The following is a 16,884-nucleotide window of genomic DNA, read 5'->3' on the forward strand; positions in this document are numbered from 1 at the left end:
AACAACATCAAAATGACGCCGCCAAAGGCCGCACGAAAGAAAATGCCTTGGCTGAACACTATCAAGTTGCATCCCATGCCATCGATTGGAACAACGCCTCAGTCATCACGACGGAGAAGCATTTATCGTCCTGTTTACTTCTAGAATCACTTCACATCCAAACGACACCACACGTATTAAACCGAACAAGGGGCAATCTTCCTGAGATCTACGCATGCTCATTACGTCACCTGCACTGTACATAAGTAACCACCTTCGCCCATCCGCTGACATTGTGAACAAGGGACCCATACGGGCCCCGAAACGTCTTTGTTTTTCCTTTTTTCTTTTTTGGCGAGTGCTCCTCTTTTTCTGCTATCAGAAGAAATATGTGACATCCACTACACTCCGGCAGTTCTTTAGTTTTGTGCACCATGAAACCACACTTTCTTACAGGCACATTTGCACAGAAATTGGGTTGAACCTGGTCTTTAAGATTAATCTTTTTGGGATGCAACAGTAGAGAGAAACCAGGTTTTACCCACAAACGAAGGGCCCTACACATTGCATCACAAGCCCAGATGGTGCACTTCAGTCTACAGCATCTTCCATAAGTCTCCATTTTCTGTGGCCTCCACAAGCTTCATGATCCCTGTCTGTTACTAGCCAAATTTCACTATTCTACCTGGCTCAGGGCCTCCCACTGCTTTTCTCAATCTTGGAATCCTGCAACCCTAGCAGATCATCAGCTGTTTATTTATTTATTTACATTTCTGCAGTGCCACGAAGGCATAACTTCAGGGGGGATTACATACATACACAATCAATCCTACAGCATGTGCCAACCTTTTGTACAGGATGGGAAAGAATCTATGGCAGATGATAAAAAAGTGTCAACAGCGTATTCACATCAGTGAATTCTTCAGGGAAGGACAAGAGGAAAAGCAAAAAAACAGCAGCTGAGCATGCGTGCACATCACAAATCCGACAACAGTGCTCGGAACTTCGCTTCGGACTGGCATTCAACAATACACTGAGGCAGCTTACAACATTCATGCGGAAAGAAAAACAGTTTGAACACATTAGTACCGCATTTTATCTCAAGTATTTTCCAGTCGTGGTTGTACCTTCTGGATACAAAATGAGGTGGCAGCCAATAAGTTTCAGTGTTAAAAGTAGTTTCCTTGAAATAAATGCGGCAAAGGAATTCTAACCTTATTCGTAACCGGCACTCCCCCAGAGTCCTAGTTCAGGTCCTGCTTGATACCGTTACTTTGATAATTAAAAGTATATGTGTTGGTGACAAACCACGCTGCACGATTCTGAACGCGTTCCAGCATATCACAATAGGCTCTGACTAGAGGGTCCCACACAGGATTGGCATACTCCATAATTGGTCTGATGGTAGTGACGTATAAAAGTTCCTTAAACTTCTGAGGAGCGTCCCAAAAATTACTTTCCAAAAAATGTAGCAATCTTAATGCCTCTGCCAAAATATATTGTCTGCTTTCATCATTAATCTCATTTTAGCACTGCAGTCTCCACAGCAAAACTGCTGGATATTGTACTATCAACACGTTTTTGTGGCATGCAAGTGGCCTGTATCATGACGAATATGTGTACATACAGCCTAGCCAATTTTCCATACCACAACTGCAGTTGCAGCCAGATATCATTTTGTGGAGCAGCACAGTGGCCTTCGATTTTACAGCGGCGAAGTGTGCAGCATTTTGTTTCAAACATGAGTGCGAAGGGAAGACTGTTTATGTTAGATGAAAAGAAAGGAATGACACGCATACTAGAGTTTGCAAAACTGCCCTGTGGACATTCCAAAACACTGCCACCCTTGCTTTATCTTTGCCAGCTAACAAACTCATCTGAGCACAGTGTACTAAGCCAAACTTGAGTACATGAATGTCTCACTATATAAGGCATATCTAATTGCAGTGAAGATATGCAGTGTATTCCAGTGAGTCAGTGCACCACAGCAAAAGTTATGAAAACAAATGCAAGTTTATGAGCTCTACAAGAACATAAGCCTGGCCAATCTATTTGTGCATGTAACTGACAAATTTGCCTTGAAAAGATGTTTACTGCTGCAGATCATAGCACTTCTATGCCAGGTAGCCCATTACAAATGAAGTCTGCATAGATAGTGTAATAAGTAATGAACTATGTTTGAATATAAAACTGACTATCCTTGAAATCCTTGAATGTAGAACTTACTATCCAGGCCATAGCTCTTGGATCTAAGCTTCACATCTTTCTGCATAATACAACTAACAAAGCAATAGAGAAAGAGATTTCTGAATGAAATGAAAAACGGAATATTTAGCTGGCATTCAACGCCACTGACCTGCTACTCAGCGAGGAGGGAATAAGAGAGGCAATGAACGAAAAGAGGTGCAGAAAATTGTTAATGTTTAGGATATAATAAATTTAAGGAAATTTTATGAAATGATGTAGCCACTAATTTTGCTTCATTTTATGAGGTTTAAAACCACAATGCGGCACAGGCTATGCTAGATATTAGAGAAATGGATAAATCTTTAAGTATGATAACATCACAGAGTTCCTGCGCCTCTAGCATTTCGTCTCCATCAAAATGCGACCACTGCAGCTGGAATTGAACCTGCATCTTTCGGGTAAGCAGCTGAGTACCATAACTGCGGCTCCCATTTGGGATGACGTGCTTAGTTTGGTTTATTTGGGTTTAAAATCCCAAAGCGACTCAGGCTATGAGGGACGTTGTAGTGAAGAGATGACATGCAACAAAGTGATGACTAACAGACTTTACAAAGTTCACAACAGAGAGGGTGAGCATTGATGAGGTTTTAGAGTTCGTCGAGTCTACGAATGCCATATATTTGCGCAGATAATTCATTACAAGTACATGTGGCCTACGACAGGCTCTGGGACCTAAAGCACAAAGCAATATGTCCATAAAGTGAAGGCAAGAGCAGAGTTTCTTGCTGCCAGCAACCACTCCACAACCCAAAAGGACAGTAAGCTTTTAAAAATGCATGTCCTGCCTCTGTCTATTCACGATTTCGGCTCAGATTTTGATTTGCATTTATTGCCAATTTTGATTTGCATTTATTGCTCTCTCCTCCATATCTTAGCATTAACCCTTTGTTTTTCTTTCAGTGGTTGAATGCACTCTTCGCTATTTTAAACTTCTTAGTGAACCACATTTTGCGCGAGAGATTTGTAGCAGCAATACAGTTTGAAATTCTTTTTGAGTATACAGCAAGGCGCTGTTCGTAACTTCTGCGTGCATGCCAAACGCCTTAAACCACAATCTCCTCGCAACCATTGCTCTCAAATGCTCTGCACTTGCGCACGACCTGGCTTAGATGTGCGGATGACTTGGCCTAGATGTACTCTTTTACCACTTCCACTACCTCACTACCTATCGTAAAATGTTGTTTCCAGACTGTTTAGTATTCTAGCTCTCTTCATTTGCGCACTGAGTATTTATATCCTCGATCATGAACTACAATTCCTCATCACTGATGCTACACCAATAACATCACGAAATCAGATGCAACTAAGCCGTTCTCCATAAGTCTGCATTTCACAAACCAATCCATTGCTAGACAAAGAGGGTCACCTCATCTAGCATTTTTGTCACATCTCATTCATTCTATGTGTTCTACACAGTAAGCAACCAATGATTTCAGGTCACTGCTGCCAAAACTACACTTATGACAAACTTCACACGCTAGGACTTAAGAATTCACTTTCCACAATCATCACATAAACGTACTCACTAGGCTTTCTCGCCACAGATGGAGGCTGGCACTGTAGTGTGGTGTTTATCTCTCATCAGTGTTCTCGCATGAACACACGCACTGAATTTCGTTGCTGTTTCCGCTCGACATACTCACAAATACAAGAGAGGATACTCAGTTTGTTGTCTCGTCGATGACAAGTTTTTGCTGGCCAGCTTTCTGCCCAGGCCTGGCTTGGCGGCTGTCAGAGTTTCGTCGGCATCGCTCGTTACAAAGCCTTTCACACCGATGAATACCTGGTGTTGCAAATGGGTCGCAAGCCCCAAGGGTAGCGTTGGCCTGGCGGCCTGGGGCACAGCTGGAAACATCCGAAGGTCCTGGCAAAGGATGAGTCGACTGCCAACAGAACAACTTGTTTATTCTAGCATCGCAAAAGAGCAGCCGGTCAGGGTGACCACGTTACTCGACGGAAGAAATCGAAGCCTCTCTTTGGCGTCCGGGGCAGCTGCCTTTATACCCTCGGAGTCGAGGGCAAGAAGGAACGGCTCGGGATGAGGCACACGAGATGGCGACACACGGACATGTTGAGACGTGACGTGACGCGTCCGCCGGGCCGGCGCCGGTCAGACCTCCTCGCCTCCCAGTTGGGGAGCTCCTCTCACCGGCTGCCGCGCTTTGAAAAGCGTGGGCACCAACATGCACACACACACACGCACACACGAAGGCTGAAACCTGCCTGGGAGCGCTTGGCGGGAGGCGTTGCGGCAGCGCTGAACGGGCCAAAATGACCGCCACTTTGAACGAAGCCCCGGCGTCCGTTGCATCCGCGCCGGCTATACCGCACGTCATAGGCGAAACGTAACAGACCGCCCCGCCGGGAGAAGGAGACCCCGATGGTCAGGGGACTGCATCCGCTGTCCGAAGGGATGTCGCTCGATGATGCTCGTAATCGAAATCGGTCGTCCCTCGGCGTTGCTTGAGCGCAGCGCACAGAGAAGGCCTCGTTCTCAGGTTCAGGTTCACACAGGACACTGCAAAGTGACTTCGGGAGAGTTGCCATTTTTGTTCTCGTTCCCAGCAAGCGTTAGAACTACGCCGAAACGCAACCGCTCAGTCAGCAAGCACGACACAACCCTCACTAAGCTCTGCCAGGCTCTTTCCCCTTTTATACTACTGCCTAGTTCCTTACAGTAGTCAAGCAGCACTCAGAACGCGTCCACAAATGGGAAAATTGCACTAGAAAGCACGTCATCACTTTGAAACACTAAACAAAAGCAATATGTTAAAAATCCTGCCTCAGGAAGAAAACATCAGTAACAAACAACTTTGAGGCGGATTCCTACGTTAGGGGCCTCGACTTAAGCCATCGGCGTTACCGTTGAGACTCCCCTTTTTGTAACGCACCTCAAAGGAATATTGTTGCAAAGCGAGGCTCCAGCGCAGGAGGCGGCCATTTTTGGGAGAGATGGTCTGCAGCCATTGGAGAGGGCAGTGATCCGTCTCAATGATAAACCTCGAGCCGGCTAGGTAGCATGACAATTTCTGAACGGCCCACACGAGACACGCACACTCTTTCTCGGTGGCGCTGTACGCCTGCTCACAACAGGTCAGCTTACGACTAGCATACAGGACGGGGTGTTCCACTTCTCCATTTTCCCGTTCGCACAGTACAACGCCCATGCCTCGCTCACTAGCATCGCACTGAACAACGAACCCTTTTGTGTAGTCTGGCGATCGTTGCACAGGCTGGCTTGTTAGGGCGCTCTTTAGGGCGCTAAAAGCTCTTTCCTTTGTCTCGCCCCAGACGACTGTTTGGGGCTCTGTTTTTCTTAGAGCATCCGTCAGGGGAGCCGCGATATCGGAGTACCTGGGGATGTACCTCTGATAGTAGCCGGCGACACCTAAGACCGAATATCGGTCTTCGTGCGCGGTTGCGGGAAGTCTCGCACAGCGGCCACCTTTATTTCAGAGGGGCGGCGACGACCCTGTCCAATCACGTGACCGAGGTAGACAACCTCGGCCTGTGCTAATTGGCACTTGGGAGCCTTGGCTGTCAAGCCCGCTTCGCGCAGGCAGGTTAGCACTGCCCGCAAGTGTGCCATATGCTCAGACCAGGATGCGGAGAATATCGCTACGTCGTCTAAATACGGTAAAGCGAATTCTTCCTGTCCCCGCAACACTTTGTCCATGAGGCTTGAAAAGCAGTATGGCGCGTTCTTCAAACCAAAACTCAAAACTTTAGGACGGAATGTTCCCATTGGTGAAATGAACGCCGCATACCTACTAGCCTCTTCTGTAAGTGGAACCTGCCAATAACCACTGACAAGATCTAGGGTGGAAATAAACTGAGCGCTACTAACTTTCTCAAGGCGCTCCTCGATGTTAGGGATCGGATAAATTTGATCCTTAGTGATGGAATTAAGCCTGCGGTAGTCGACGCAAGGACGAGGTTCCTTGCCCGGTACCTCAACTAAAATCAAAGGGGAGGTATAATCACTCTCACCCGCCTCAATAACACCGAGCTGTAGCATTTTCTTTACCTCAGCCTCCATAATATCGCGCTGGCGGGGTGACACCCGGTACGCCTTGGATCGTACTGGCTCTGGGGAGGTAAGTTCTATTTCATGAGTAAGGACAGAAGTCCTACCAGGCCTCTCAGAGAATTAACCTTGAAACTCTTGTAAGAGTTGGTGTAGCTCGGTTTTCTGCTCAGGCGACCGAGGTGCTTTACTGAGTAAGTCACTAATGACCTGATCGGTGTCTTCCCTGTTCGTCACTGAGCCTAGTCCCGGAAGCTCGACCGGAAGCTCTTCGGGAACGTTTACTATCATACACACCACTGCTTCCCGTTGTCTATAGGGTTTGAGCAGATTACAGTGGTAAACTTGCTGTGCTTTCCGTTTTCCTGGCAGACTCACCACGTAGTTAACGTCCGACAGTTTTTTAACAATCCGTGCTGGGCCCTCCCACTGCACGTCGAGTTTGTTTTTTAGCGATGTGCGCAATATCATTACCTCATCACCCACCTCAAAACGACGGGCCCTGGCTGTCCGATCATAATAAACCTTGGCCCTCTGCTGGGCCTTTGCCATTGCTTCACCTGACAACTCCTGTGCCCTTCTTAAGCGTTCGAAGAGCCTGAGCACGTACTCGACCACGACTGGGTCGTCGCCCCTGCCTTCCCACGAATCTCGAAGCATGCGAAGTGGAGACCGCAGCGAGCGACCGTACACCAGCTCAGCTGGCGAAAACCCCGTGGCCGCATGCGGCGCGGTCCTTAATGCAAACATCACCCCAGGCAGACACAGCTCCCAATCACTTTGTTGTTCAAAACACAATGCTCTAAACACGCGCTTCATGACGGAGTGGAGCTTCTCAACGGAATTCGACTGTGGGTGGTACACTGAGCTGTGTAACAGCTTTACCCCACACCTTTCGAGAAAGGCTGTCGTCAAAGCGCTAGTAAACACTGTGCCCTGATCTGACTGGATTTCCGCAGAAAAACCAACTCGCGCAAATATGGACAGTAGTGCATTGACTATCTCAACTGAGCTGAGTTCTTTAAGCGGCACTGCTTCAGGGAACTTTGTCGCTGGGCAGATCACAGTCAAAATGTGTCTGTACCCCGTGGCTGTTACCGGCAGAGGTACCACTGTATCCATAACGAGCCGTCTAAAAGGCTCCGTAATGATAAGTACCAACTTCAACGGCGCCCTCGATTTGTCCCCTGGTTTGCCAACCCGCTGACAGGTGTCACATGTCCTCACAAAGTGTTCTGCGTCACGAAAACACCCTGGCCAATAGTACTCTTGCAAGAGACGGTCCTTAGTCTTCTTAACTCGTAGGTGTCCGGACCACGAACCGCCATGCGACAAGCGCAACAGATCCTGACGGTAGCACTGAGGCACGATCAGCTGATCGAACTCCACTCCCCTGCGGTCTAGATACTTCCGGTACAGGACCCCACCTCTTTCCACAAAACGAGCATTTTTCTTGGCGATACCTTCCTTGACATTGCAGCGCATGTTTTCTAGGCTGCCATCCTTTTTTTGCTCGGCTATCAAAGCCGACCGGCTGACTTTTAGCAACCTATTAAGTCCATCTGACGTAGGCACGATGAGCAAATCTGCAGATAGTTCTTCTAACTTTCCCGTGTCGGGCATTTCCTCTCCAGTACCTGGTGCCTTCAACGCTACAGGCTCAATTTTATTCAGTTCGGACGTGCTCTGAATATCAGCTTGCTGCGCCTCCGACCCTTTCTCATTGTTCGACAACGTCGGCCCCGCAACTACCGCCTTCGCAGCGAGCTCCCGAAATCTCGATCTGGTTAAGGCCTGAACGCTAGCCTCACCAAACAAAAGCCCCTTCTCGCGCAGGAGGTGATCGGACCTGTTCGAAAATAGGTACAGGTACTGGGGGGGCAGCATAGATGACACTGCGGCCTCCGTCTCAATTGCTCCGAAAGGTCCTTCAATAAGCACTTTTGCTACGGGCAGACACACGCTATGAGCTTCCACGGCTTGCTTGATCCATGCGCACTCGCCCGTGAACATATCGGGTTCTACGTAAGAGGGGTGAACTACATCCATTGTAGCTGCAGAATCACGAAGCACTCGGCACTCTTTCCCGTTCATGAGGAAGTCTCGCATGTAAGGCTCGAGAAGCTTCATGTTCTCGTCAGTGCTGCATAATGACAAAAACACGACTTTTGTTTTTGTTTCTGGACACTGCGCCGAAAAGTGACCCGGCTTCTGGCACGTATAACACACGCGCGCTTGCCTCGTCTGGAACCGCTTTCTGCGTTCGGCTTCAGCTGCCGCCGTCTCCTTACGTTCGGTCGGACTGCTTTCACTCGCATCCGCACTACGTGTGTCCCCCCTTGCTCTCATGGGTGTGAACTTCGGCCTCTCAGACTTGGAGCCAAATTCACCCTTTTGACCGTCCTTAGCTCCGCGAGCCCGACGCGTCACAAACTCCTCGGCTAGCTCGGTGGCTTTAGCCACTGTACTAACGTCTGGCCTATCCAAGACCCAGTACCGCACGTTCTCAGGTAACCGACTATAAAACTGTTCCAGCCCGAAACACTGCAGAATTTTCTCGTGGTCACCAAACGCTTTCTCTTCTTTGAGCCACTCCTGCATGTTTGACATAAGCCTGTAGGCAAACTCTGTATATGACTCACTTCTGCCTTTTTCATTTTCCCGAAACTTCCGACGGAACGCCTCCGCTGACAGCCTGTACTTTTTTAGCAGACTCGATTTCACTTGGTCGAAATCCTCTGCCTCCTCTCTCTTCAAGCGAGCGACTACGTCGGCCGCCTCGCCGGGTAACAAAGTGAGCAAGCGCTGTGGCCACGTTTCCCGAGAGAACCCATGCTTCTCGCACGTTCGCTCAAAGTTAACCAGGAACAAACCAATGTCCTCTCCAAGCTTAAACGGCCGCATCAGGTCAGTCATTTTGAAGTATACTCGTTCTCCTGCACCGTGCGCCTGACTTCCATTACGAGCGCGTTCCATCTCTACCTCGAGACGCTTCATTTCCAAAGCGTGTTGACGGTCGCGCTCTTCTTTCTCTTTCTCTTTTTGTTCTTTACGTTCGCGCTCGTCTTTCTCTTTTTGCTCTTTACGTTCGCGCTCGTCTTTCTCTTTTTGCTCTTTACGTTCGCGCTCGTCTTTCTCTTTTTGCTCTTTACGTTTGCGCTCCTGTCTTTTTGCCCTCTCCTCAATGGTCTCAAGGCATTCCGACAACTCGTCATCCTCAGCCTCCAACTCAAGAATAGCCCTTAGCAGTTCTGGTTTTCTGAGTTTGTCTGAGACATCCAGACCCAACTCTCTTGCAAGCTCCAGCAATTTCGGTTTGCGCAACGACTTCAAATCCATGGCTGCTCCGAATGCTGCTTTCTCTACTGCCTACTATTGTCTTGCCGCAAACTAACCCGGCAGCAACGACAACCACAATTACCAGATCTGTTTCTGACACTAACAAAAGCCTGGCAAAACTCAGAAGAAGAAAGTCCCGCACTCACCAAACCTAGCAGCGAAGAATTCAGCGCAGTCGTTCCGCTGCAGGCAACCAGTCATCACACCGGGCTCATTGCACTGCTCCCGGATGGTCGTTGTGCTGCTCAGCATACAGTTGACCGCATATCTTTGCTGCTGGCCTCCGTTGTCGCGATCCCACTGCTGGCAACCAGTTGTTGCAAATGGGTCGCAAGCCCCAAGGGTAGCGTTGGCCTGGCGGCCTGGGGCACAGCTGGAAACATCCGAAGGTCCTGGCAAAGGATGAGTCGACTGCCAACAGAACAACTTGTTTATTCTAGCATCGCAAAAGAGCAGCCGGTCAGGGCGACCACGTTACTCGACGGAAGAAATCGAAGCCTCTCTTTGGCGTCCGGGGCCGCTGCCTTTATACCCTCGGAGTCGAGGGCAAGAAGGAACGGCTCAGGATGAGGCGCACGTGACGGCGACGCACGGACATGTTGAGACGTGACGTGACGCGTCCGCCGGGCCGGCGCCGGTCAGACCTCCTCGCCTCCCAGTTGGGGAGCTCCTCTCCCCGGCTGCCGCGCTTTGACAAGCGTGGGCACCAACATGCACACACACACACGCACACACGAAGACACGTGGCATTGAAACCTGCCTGGACGTGCTTGGCGGGAGGCGTTGCGGCAGCGCTGAACGGGCCAAAATGACCGCCACTTTGAACGAAGCCCCGGCGTCCGTTGCATCCGCGCAGGCTATACCGCGCGTCGTAGGCGAAACGTAACACTGGCCATAGTTAGTGCTGCTGTAGTCATTCTATAGTGGTCACAGATGTTTTATGTGCGTGACCGAGCGGACTATGCCAACAAGTTCTGCTAACTAGCCCACAGGACCCCATCAGCATCACTAGCAAGCAGCGACTGTTGAAAGGTGATATCAGTGACGTACCAAAATTTGAGGCTGCGCCCCTTGTTTTCAATTAAAAGGTGAAAGGTTGAAGTGACTTCTAGGTCGGCCAATATTATGTTGCACTCAGTACCTGTGATTGAAACTTGCTAGAATGTTCCTGTTTACGACCAGTAAAAAAATCAAAATTGTTGGTGTTTAAAATTCTGTACCCCTGCCCTCTAAACAGCAAGACAGCAGCTGCTTATGCAACAGGAACCGAGGTAGCTTGAATAATCGAAAAAAGAGGATGTGCAAAGCATGTGTAATGCAAAGAAGATATAAGCAATACTGCACTACAAAACTGGGAGGATTTCAAGAGTAAAGAGTAGGTGAATGCATGAATGGGTGGCAATCAGGTGGCCAAAGAAGATTAGGAAATTTGAGAAAAAAGGGTGGTAGCAGGTGGCGCAGGGTACAGTTACCCGAGATCAACTGGAGAACCATTGTTCTGCAGTAATTTTAACGGCAGATTCACACGACAGACAAATTTACCTTACCGAGATCAACTGGAGAACCATTGTTCTGCAGTAATTTTAACGGCAGATTCACACGACAGACAAATTTACCAACTCAAGGAACGGACAGCGCATCATGCGACTCAATGTCAATCACCATTGCAAATGGCACCAGCACTGCGGACTGGACATGAGGAAAAGGAGACATATTTTTGCTCTCAATTTTGAGCGGCAGTCAGCTGCACTTTTAAGACCAAAGCTCTAAAGTACGGCAACATTGGCACCTTTTGTTGACTGATCTGAGGGTCCTCGTGAGTGTGCAAGCCTCATGTTTGTTTTGTACCAAATGTGTTAATTGCGTGGTATGTTTAACTAAAGAGGGGGCATCTAACAAGGGCGTCAGCCCTCTGCTGTGACACCTCTTCTATAATTACCTCCCACATCACTCTCTTACATCAAGGTTGAAGCGTCCACCAAAATGTGAGGCAGTTACTGTGATATTTTCTTCAATTTTCTTTCAACTAATTTTAAATTTTTCAAGGATGCAGTTTTAAGAAGGTAGAGGTACAAACTGTGCCGTATAACCATATGCCGTGACAATAAACTAGCAATAAATCTGTGCCGACAGCAGCTTGGCCAGGGCATTGCAAGGATGCTATGCCATACAAGGATTGGTGTCGTCGTGCAATGTTATATTACTGACTGACATTTTGGTCTCTGTATCAGAAATACTGGTAAACCATCATTGTAGAGCACAATGTTTTTAAAGGAATAAATGAACATATAGGGCCTTTTCGAGGACACGTGCACATAACAGGCAACAGGTGTGCAATGTCAAAGCACCTGAAGCAGGGCTCAACTCCTTTATGTTAACAGCAGCTGCATCAAGTGCTACATGAGCGAATATATTTTGTACAAGTCTACAGTTCCTGTAATTATAAGCTGAGGTACTGCTGTGAAGTGCATGTAGAGTTTGCATGCATTCCTAAACCTAGCTGCAAGCTAGGTTTGAAAATATTTTTCCAAATAGGCAGGTAAGATATGTATCACTGAAAAAGAATAACTACCATGAACAGCTCAGGAGGGATGGCACAGCCGAGGGCAGGAAGCACGCATGGCCCAATAGATGCTGGCAGCTGGCAACTGCAAATAAATACATCCAGAGCAACAACTCTCAGTGGCTGTTTCAATGTCATGAATGGCAAGAGAGGAAATTATCTACTGCTTTAGAAACTAAAATTAGATGTAATGTAAGTAAATAAAAAAGCGATGAGCTAGCCCATGACAAAAGAAATGAACAGATTTTATGTAATGCACCTACATACATTCTCTGAGGAGAGTGAGGATGATTGTCATAATCACACTGAAAGATGAGCTGGCTGAAATACCACACACCAATTTGAATATAGGAGGCACGGGCTATCATTAATTCCCATCATGGTGCCTTGCACCAACATGTAGGTATTATATTGAACATTGCGACCAGTCTGCCGTGGATAAGTCAGAAGAGAGAATGGAAAAAAGCATGCCTTCACTAGCAAGAAGCCTGATATCTCACATCACAGCTTAGCATCATACAACAATTTGTAGCGCATTTAAAAATCTGCATACAATTAAAAACTGCACAAATTTGTTTACTGGCAATGCAATTAAGCGCAAGAGAAACAAAAAATACCAAAGAACACTGGTGAGTGCGGTGAAGGGAGGTCTGTGGGTAGGATCCCGTGCCTGGGAAGAATTCCGAGCTCGGAGAATCGCCGACAGCACAGCTGATGGTGCGCAACTAAGAATAAATAAAAGGTAGAAATCAGTGACAAAAAAAAAAACCATTGACAATGGCAAACGACTTGAATACGTGCCGCACAAGCGAGGGATATAGCAAAAAGCTAGAAATCCTGAATAAGTGTGCAGTTGCATCCCTGACAGCTCGCAGTGCTCAGGAGAGGAAGCATCGACGCTTAAAGCTCAGGAGAGACGTAAGATTGATCGAACTTTGACATAACACTGCCTCAAATCCTGTTCCATTAGGGAACATATACCTATATGCGTTTACTGCCGTATGCACCCTGTGAAAATGTTCCGAAGGCAGGCGCTGCACTACACAGACAATGTACTGAATGCAAAACAATAAAACACTTATCTACGGTCACCTGTAAAGGAAGTGTTTCATCGCAGAATGCGGCAGCGTTCTGTGCATATGCTCCCTGGGGGAGCATATACAGCAACACGAGTCGCTGCCGTGGAAGTCGCCATGTTGAATTGAGGCGATTGAGGTTGGATTCGGTTGGATGAAATTTTCACATGCTTTGCTGACGCACGACTCTCACGCACGAACAGCAGCTCACGAAATCATATCAGTAGTTTATATAGTCTAATTTTTTGTATAAAACTTTATTGTTTTCTTGCCGTGTTATTGCATACAGTGATTACAGCATATCATCATCACCATGTGTATGCCGTCTGCTCGATATGGTCAATGTATGGTGTTGGTGCTCTTCAGTGAACTCGTGCTGTTAAAATAAGAACAGCAGTGAACGTTCTTCACTGCATGCTTATCTTCAGCTAGGTAGCGAGACCCCGCGCATATCATCGCAATAATCTCTATCCAATGCCCCCTGAAGAACATGCTTGAAGCGTCAGGGGTTTTTCTGTCAAAGACCTACTCAACTAGATGCCTGCACACTTGGCACTGCTACAGCGCGTACCTTCTAGTTCATACCTTTTGCCGCTAGGGAAGGGCAGCTACGGGCGGCGTGGCGCTAGATTTAACTTGTTGAGCAAGATGGTGTCGGTTATTTTAATTCAAAGTAGTAAATGTTTTGTCATTTGCCTATGTTTTGAGTATTCATCATTCATCCATTGCCTTAGCAAAGATGCCAGAAAGTCTCACGCATGCATGCGAGCAAACAGAATATTCACCGCTAGGATTTAAAGAACTGTCATATTCGCATCGTTCATTACTAGGGTGCGAAATAATAAGACACGACAAATGCACAAGGAGGCAGTGAAAGGAGAGAAATCATTTGTGAGACGCAGACGATGATGATGATCATGAAAAACAAACAGGTCAACCGAGCGCCCTCAACGACCATAAAGTTAACGAAAGTTGGCGCACGACACAGAGCTACTACTGCGCATGCAGTCCCCAACGTTACTAGACCTATAGTCTAGTAACGTTGTGCAGTCCGGTAGGACCCCGCCAAGTATGCACTTTAGTTCAGTACTTCTTGTTTCTGCCCGCCGTAGAGCGCGCGTCCGCCGTATGGCGGCGCTGTCAGATGACCCTTTTTGTGTAGGAATTTTGGTGGGCTTTTACGTTGTATAGTGCCGAAGTTTTTTTGTGTAGTAATTTTGGCGGGCTTTTACGTTGCGCAGTGCCGAAGGTTTTTGTGCAGGAGTTTTAGCGGGCTCTTACGTTGACTAGTGCCGAAGGTTTCTTCTCTAGGAATTTTGGCGGGCTTTTACGTTGAAGAGTGCCGAAGTTTTGTGTAATATTCTTGGCGGGTTTTTACGCATAGGAATTTTGGCGGGCTTTCACAAGGCGTAGTCGGCCGGACGATGGGTCGGCAAGCTAGGAAAGTTAAGGAGGACAAGGACGGGGAGTTAGTACAGTGCCAGGAGTGCGACCGTTGGTGTTACTTAGATGAGACAGGGTTCGGGAGCTTAGCCGAGGCGGATGAGGCTAGCTTCGTGTGTAAGATGTGCAAGCGGTTTGGGGACGCCGTTCATGCGTTAAAAGGGGAATGGGAAGCTGGGTTTAATGCATTTAATGCGGACCGGCAGGTCGAACGAGAGGCACGGATTAAGCTGGAAGCTCAGGTCGCCGATTTGATTAAAAAGGAGGAGAATAATGCCGCCCTGTTGAAGCGAATGGTGGGCGAGATTAAAGAAGAGCGGGAAAAGCGGACCCAGCTAGAAAAACAGGTTGAAGCGCTCAGGTCGCGGCCGGCTGGGCACCCCAGTTCGGAGAAGGGTCAGGTGGGGGACGAGGCTCGTCGATCGTACAGTGCTGTAGTGCAGCGAGCATTGAGTGAGAAAAATGAGAACGAAATGAAAAAGGTTAAAGCGGGCATGGAAACTCGCGACAATAGCGTACAGCGGCAGGAGAGTCAGCTAGAGCGATCCGGAGGCCAACAAATGGAATTAGGAAGCGAACGTTTGGGGCGCCGGAGAGTTCTGGTGGTCGGGGACTCGAATGTAGCGAGGGTTGAGGGAGGCGTTCTGACGGCAGTGAAGGCAGACAGGCGGGTGCAGGTGGAGGCTCAGTCGGGAAAGTGCATGGTGGATGCAATGGCCAGAGCCCGGGAGGTGGTGGTGGGCAGCATGGATGGCGAACACCTTGTGGTCATCCATGCTGGTCTCAATGATGTCCTGCAGGGGAGGAGCCAGAATCTAGAGACGCAGTTGGAGGTGGGGATGCGTAGGCTTAGAGAGGCCTCTGAGAGTTTGCATGTGACCATATGCACAATCCCAGAGGTCCAGAGGCAGGCTCGCGAAACGGAAAGGAGGGTCGTGGAGACTAATCGGGTAATTAGGCAATTGAGTCGACGACTAAGATACGAGGTGATGGAGGTCAACAGGGAAGTGTACGAGGTTAGGCCCCACCCTTTTGCACAGGATGGCATCCACTACGGTGGTGCCACTGGCAAGAAGGTGGGTAGTAGGATAGGTCGCCAGGCAACAACTTTTTTGGGGGGACCCAGAGCTCTGAAGGAACCAGTGTAGAGAAGGAAGAATTAAGATCAAACGGACAATGGAACCATAGGGGAAGAAAGAGACGCAAACGCCAGGGAGAAGTTAATTCAGATATAGGTTTCATTAACATGCAAGGTGGAAGGAATAGACTGAAATGGGAGGAAATAGAAGAACAGTTAAGACAGGAGGAATTAATGGTATATGGTTTAGCGGAAACACATCTTAGAGACATGGAGCAACCACCCTGTAACCCAGACTACGCATGGGAATATTGCAATAGAACAGAGGGCAGCAGAAAGGGAGGTGGAATTGGGGCATTCATTCATAAAAGTATGAATTTTCAAAGGGTTAGACTGGGAAGCAGGGAACATTTATGGCTAAAAGAAACAGTGGCAGGCAAGCAAACACTCCTTGGCTTTGTATACCTGTGGACAGGGGTTAATGCCAAAGAGGAAAACAGGAAAATGTTAGAATGTATTGCAAGCGACATTGATGAGCTAGGAGGAAAGGGCGAGATAATTATATTAGGCGACATGAATGCACACAGAAGACCTGGATGGGTACACGGATTCGACAGGAAGCATGCTGCAGGACATGTGTGACAGGCATGATTTAGTTGTATGCAACAGCACCGAGAAGTGTGAAGGGCTCATAACATGGGAGGCGGGGAGTCTGCACTCGACGATAGATTATGCACTAATGTCACAGAGGATGTATAACAGATTAGGGGTAATGAGCATAGATGAAGATGGTTCCAGAAGTCTAGGTAGTGACCACAAGCGTATCAAGTTGAGCTTCAGAAGAAAAAGCAATGTAGGACTGAATCAAGATAAACAATCAGGGGGAAATTTTTACTCAGAAAAGCAATTGGAAGTAGCAGCCAAACAAATCGAGAAAGTAATTTTTGAGGATAGTGAAACAGAATGGACTTATACCAAATTAACTCGATTACTGGAGCTAGAGCTAGCTAAGGTGCGAGTAAAGCTAAAAGGGAAAAGATGCAAACCCAAGAGTTGGTGGGATGAGGAGGTCAAGAGGGCAATAGAAAAGCGCAAGGAAACATCCAGGGAACAGAGATATTCCAAGAAGAGG

At 47.9% G+C, this 16,884-nt stretch overlaps 1 long non-coding RNA gene and 1 pseudogene across 2 annotated transcripts in view; both read right to left on the reverse strand.

Annotated features, from left to right (window-relative positions):
• The window catches only part of LOC144110759 (inactive selenide, water dikinase-like protein), a 42,321-nt pseudogene extending 28,956 nt beyond the window's left edge, over positions 1-13,365 (reverse strand). Inside the window, exons 1-3 of the transcript XR_013309919.1 lie at positions 13,248-13,365; positions 12,773-12,880; positions 12,165-12,240 (exon numbers count right to left, since the gene is read on the reverse strand). The product of XR_013309919.1 is annotated as an inactive selenide, water dikinase-like protein (transcript). The remainder of the gene's footprint in view (positions 1-12,164; positions 12,241-12,772; positions 12,881-13,247) is intronic.
• LOC144131161 (uncharacterized) overlaps positions 1-16,884 on the reverse strand; it is a 279,476-nt gene that overhangs the window by 128,372 nt on the left and 134,220 nt on the right. The gene's annotated exons all lie outside the window — the stretch shown is intronic.

Source organism: Amblyomma americanum, chromosome 1 (assembly GCF_052857255.1).
Source record: "Amblyomma americanum isolate KBUSLIRL-KWMA chromosome 1, ASM5285725v1, whole genome shotgun sequence".
NCBI lineage: Eukaryota > Metazoa > Arthropoda > Arachnida > Ixodida > Ixodidae > Amblyomma > Amblyomma americanum.